Below are 5000 nucleotides of genomic sequence, written 5' to 3' on the forward strand. Positions count from 1 at the left end.
CTAGCCGACAGGCTGATCAAAATGTGGAAACGCTTCACGAATTTGCGTGTCATCCTTGCGCAGGGGCCATGCTAATCTTCTCTGTATCGATTCCAATTTATCATATGTGCTGCCTGAGCAAGCACATTAGCTCTGATGTGATGGCTGCCTTTTAGCCCCCCCCTGGGCTCAGCGACTCCTTTGTCGCGGGGCAGACTAACGGGCCACTATCCCCAGTAGGCAGTACCCTTTGGCATCACAAGAGTTAGGGTGGAGCTCTTTCTTCAGTTGTCTGCAACATATTTGCAATAACTTCACACTGCCTGCTTGTTTTGTGTGCATGTTTATTGATTTCCCAGATTAAGACCAAAAAGCAGCTTAATACTGAAAAGTGGGCGGTGCCCACATCAGAGCTAATGTGCTCTGATGTGGGCGGTGCCCACTTTATCTATCAGCCTGGAGGCTGATACTGGGACTCAGGCCAAAGCATCCCATCCTTTGGCACATGCCAGAACAACGGGATGCCTCTTAAACAGATTCAGAGTATTTCTCTTTTGAATCTGCCGTAGGCTGCAGGTGTGCCAGTGGGCACCTGTTTCAGTAGTTGTGATTAGGCTCTGTCACCAACTGCCTCGGCTAGGTACTTGCTAACTTGATATTTTGTGTTTCCACCTCACTGTGTTTGTAGCCAGGCAAAACTCAGATCACAACACACGAGGCTTTGATTCACATGCTCCTGGTAATGTAACGGTTTTGGCTTGTGAAAGGCAGCAGGTGGTTAGCTAGCCGACAGGCTGATCAAAATGTGGAAACGCTTCACGAATTTGCGTGTCATCCTTGCGCAGGGGCCATGCTAATCTTCTCTGTATCGATTCCAATTTATCATATGTGCTGCCTGAGCAAGCACATTAGCTGTGATGTGATGGCTGCCTTTTAGCCCCCCTCTGGGCTCAGCGACTCCTTTGTCGTGGGGCAGACTAACGGGCCACTATCCCCAGTAGGCAGTACCCTTTGGTATCACAAGAGTTAGGGTGGAGCTCTTTCTTCAGTTGTCTGCAACATATTTGCAATAACTTCACACTGCCTTCTTGTTTTGTGTGCATGTTTATTGATTTCCCAGATTAAGACCAAAAAGCAGCTTAATACTGAAAAGTGGGCGGTGCCCACATCGGAGCTAATGTGCTCTGATGTGGGCGGTGCCCACTTTTTCTATCAGCCTGGAGGCTGATACTGGGACTCAGGCCAAAGCATCCCATCCTTTGGCACTTGCCAGAACAACGGGATGCCTCTTAAACAGATTCAGAGTATTTCTCTTTTGAATCTGCCGTAGGCTGCAGGTGTGCCAGTGGGCACCTGTTTCAGTAGTTGTGATTAGGCTCTGTCACCAACTGCCTCGGCTAGGTACTTGCTAACTTGATATTTTGTGTTTCCACCTCACTGTGTTTGTAGCCAGGCAAAACTCAGATCACAACACACGAGGCTTTGATTCACATGCTCCTGGTAATCTAACGGTTTTGGCTTGTGAAAGGCAGCAGGTGGTTAGCTAGCCGACAGGCTGATCAAAATGTGGAAACGCTTCACGAATTTGCGTGTCATCCTTGCGCAGGGGCCATGCTAATCTTCTCTGTATCGATTCCAATTTATCATATGTGCTGCCTGAGCAAGCACATTATCTCTGATGTGATGGCTGCCTTTTAGCCCCCCCCTGGGCTCAGCGACTTCTTTGTCGTGGGGCAGACTAACGGGCCACTATCCCCAGTAGGCAGTACCCTTTGGCATCACAAGAGTGAGGGTGGAGCTCTTTCTTCAGTTGTCTGCAACATATTTGCAATAACTTCACACTGCCTGCTTGTTTTGTGTGCATGTTTATTGATTTCCCAGATTAAGACCAAAAAGCAGCTTATTACTGAAAAGTGGGCGGTGCCCACATCGGAGCTAATGTGCTCTGATGTGGGCGGTGCCCACTTTTTCTATCAGCCTGGATGCTGATACTGGGACTCAGGCCAAAGCATCCCATCCTTTGGCACATGCCAGAACAACGGGATGCCTCTTAAACAGATTCAGAGTATTTCTCTTTTGAATCTGCCTTAGGCTGCAGGTGTGCCAGTGGGCACCTGTTTCAGTAGTTGTGATTAGGCTCTGTCACCAACTGCCTCGGCTAGGTACTTGCTAACTTGATATTTTGTGTTTCCACCTCACTGTGTTTGTAGCCAGGCAAAACTCAGATCACAACACACGAGGCTTTGATTCACATGCTCCTGGTAATGTAACGGTTTTGGCTTGTGAAAGGCAGCAGGTGGTTAGCTAGCCGACAGGCTGATCAAAATGTGGAAACGCTTCACGAATTTGCGTGTCATCCTTGCGCAGGGGCCATGCTAATCTTCTCTGTATTGATTCCAATTTATCATATGTGCTGCCTGAGCAAGCACATTAGCTCTGATGTGATGGCTGCCTTTTAGCCCCCCCCTGGGCTCAGCGACTCCTTTGTCGCGGGGCAGACTAACGGGCCACTATCCCCAGTAGGCAGTACCCTTTGGCATCACAAGAGTGAGGGTGGAGCTCTTTCTTCAGTTGCCTGCAACATATTTGCAATAACTTCACACTGCCTGCTTGTTTTGTGTGCATGTTTATTGATTTCCCAGATTAAGACTAAAAAGCAGCTTATTACTGAAAAGTGGGCGGTGCCCACATCGGAGCTAATGTGCTCTGATGTGGGCGGTGCCCACTTTTTCTATCAGCCTGGATGCTGATACTGGGACTCAGGCCAAAGCATCCCATCCTTTGGCACATGCCAGAACAACGGGATGCCTCTTAAACAGATTCAGAGTATTTCTCTTTTGAATCTGCCGTAGGCTGCAGGTGTGCCAGTGGGCACCTGTTTCAGTAGTTGTGATTAGGCTCTGTCACCAACTGCCTCGGCTAGGTACTTGCTAACTTGATATTTTGTGTTTCCACCTCACTGTGTTTGTAGCCAGGCAAAACTCAGATCACAACACACGAGGCTTTGATTCACATGCTCCTGGTAATGTAACGGTTTTGGCTTGTGAAAGGCAGCAGGTGGTTAGCTAGCCGACAGGCTGATCAAAATGTGGAAACGCTTCACGAATTTGCGTGTCATCCTTGCGCAGGGGCCATGCTAATCTTCTCTGTATCGATTCCAATTTATCATATGTGCTGCCTGAGCAAGCACATTAGCTCTGATGTGATGGCTGCCTTTTAGCCCCCCCCTGGGCTCAGCGACTCCTTTGTCGCGGGGCAGACTAACGGGCCACTATCCCCAGTAAGCAGTACCCTTTGGTATCACAAGAGTTAGGGTGGAGCTCTTTCTTCAGTTGTCTGCAACATATTTGCAATAACTTCACACTGCCTTCTTGTTTTGTGTGCATGTTTATTGATTTCCCAGATTAAGACCAAAAAGCAGCTTAATACTGAAAAGTGGGCGGTGCCCACATCGGAGCTAATGTGCTCTGATGTGGGCGGTGCCCACTTTTTCTATCAGCCTGGAGGCTGATACTGGGACTCAGGCCAAAGCATCCCATCCTTTGGCACATGCCAGAACAACGGGATGCCTCTTAAACAGATTCAGAGTATTTCTCTTTTGAATCTGCCTTAGGCTGCAGGTGTGCCAGTGGGCACCTGTTTCAGTAGTTGTGATTAGGCTCTGTCACCAACTGCCTCGGCTAGGTACTTGCTAACTTGATATTTTGTGTTTCCACCTCACTGTGTTTGTAGCCAGGCAAAACTCAGATCACAACACACGAGGCTTTGATTCACATGCTCCTGGTAATGTAACGGTTTTGGCTTGTGAAAGGCAGCAGGTGGTTAGCTAGCCGACAGGCTGATCAAAATGTGGAAACGCTTCACGAATTTGCGTGTCATCCTTGCGCAGGGGCCATGCTAATCTTCTCTGTATCGATTCCAATTTATCATATGTGCTGCCTGAGCAAGCACATTATCTCTGATGTGATGGCTGCCTTTTAGCCCCCCCCTGGGCTCAGCGACTCCTTTGTCGTGGGGCAGACTAACGGGCCACTATCCCCAGTAGGCAGTACCCTTTGGCATCACAAGAGTGAGGGTGGAGCTCTTTCTTCAGTTGTCTGCAACATATTTGCAATAACTTCACACTGCATGCTTGTTTTGTGTGCATGTTTATTGATTTCCCAGATTAAGACCAAAAAGCAGCTTATTACTGAAAAGTGGGCGGTGCCCACATCGGAGCTAATGTGCTCTGATGTGGGCGGTGCCCACTTTTTCTATCAGCCTGGAGGCTGATACTGGGACTCAGGCCAAAGCATCCCATCCTTTGGCACATGCCAGAACAACGGGATGCCTCTTAAACAGATTCAGAGTATTTCTCTTTTGAATCTGCCGTAGGCTGCAGGTGTGCCAGTGGGCACCTGTTTCAGTAGTTGTGATTAGGCTCTGTCACCAACTGCCTCGGCTAGGTACTTGCTAACTTGATATTTTGTGTTTCCACCTCACTGTGTTTGTAGCCAGGCAAAACTCAGATCACAACACACGAGGCTTTGATTCACATGCTCCTGGTAATGTAACGGTTTTGGCTTGTGAAAGGCAGCAGGTGGTTAGCTAACCGAAAGGCTGATCAAAATGTGGAAACGCTTCACGAATTTGCGTGTCATCCTTGCGCAGGGGCCATGCTAATCTTCTCTGTATCGATTCCAATTTATCATATGTGCTGCCTGAGCAAGCACGTTAGCTGTGATGTGATGGCTGCCTTTTAGCCCCCCTCTGGCTCAGCGACTCCTTTGTCGTGGGGCAGACTAACGGGCCACTATCCCCAGTAGGCAGTACCCTTTGGTATCACAAGAGTTAGGGTGGAGCTCTTTCTTCAGTTGTCTGCAACATATTTGCAATAACTTCACACTGCCTTCTTGTTTTGTGTGCATGTTTATTGATTTCCCAGATTAAGACCAAAAAGCAGCTTATTACTGAAAAGTGGGCGGTGCCCACATCGGAGCTAATGTGCTCTGATGTGGGCGGTGCCCACTTTTTCTATCAGC

General features: G+C 48.5%; 1 protein-coding gene and 7 non-coding genes across 8 annotated transcripts in view; 1 reads left to right on the forward strand and 7 right to left on the reverse strand.

Annotated features, from left to right (window-relative positions):
- efl1 (elongation factor like GTPase 1) overlaps window positions 1-5000 on the forward strand; it is a 139300-nt gene that overhangs the window by 73874 nt on the left and 60426 nt on the right. The gene's annotated exons all lie outside the window — the stretch shown is intronic.
- On the reverse strand, window positions 19-125 carry LOC121186619. The gene has a single exon (XR_005894514.1). It is a non-coding gene; the product is annotated as a U6 spliceosomal RNA (small nuclear RNA).
- Window positions 780-886, reverse strand: LOC121186625. Its single transcript, XR_005894516.1, has one exon. It is a non-coding gene; the product is annotated as a U6 spliceosomal RNA (small nuclear RNA).
- LOC121186632 lies at window positions 1541-1647 on the reverse strand. The gene has a single exon (XR_005894517.1). It is a non-coding gene; the product is annotated as a U6 spliceosomal RNA (small nuclear RNA).
- LOC121186388 lies at window positions 2302-2408 on the reverse strand. The gene has a single exon (XR_005894458.1). It is a non-coding gene; the product is annotated as a U6 spliceosomal RNA (small nuclear RNA).
- On the reverse strand, window positions 3063-3169 carry LOC121186637. The gene has a single exon (XR_005894519.1). It is a non-coding gene; the product is annotated as a U6 spliceosomal RNA (small nuclear RNA).
- LOC121186650 lies at window positions 3824-3930 on the reverse strand. Its single transcript, XR_005894521.1, has one exon. It is a non-coding gene; the product is annotated as a U6 spliceosomal RNA (small nuclear RNA).
- On the reverse strand, window positions 4585-4691 carry LOC121186656. The gene has a single exon (XR_005894522.1). It is a non-coding gene; the product is annotated as a U6 spliceosomal RNA (small nuclear RNA).

Source organism: Toxotes jaculatrix, chromosome 1, assembly GCF_017976425.1.
Source record: "Toxotes jaculatrix isolate fToxJac2 chromosome 1, fToxJac2.pri, whole genome shotgun sequence".
Lineage (NCBI taxonomy): Eukaryota > Metazoa > Chordata > Actinopteri > Toxotidae > Toxotes > Toxotes jaculatrix.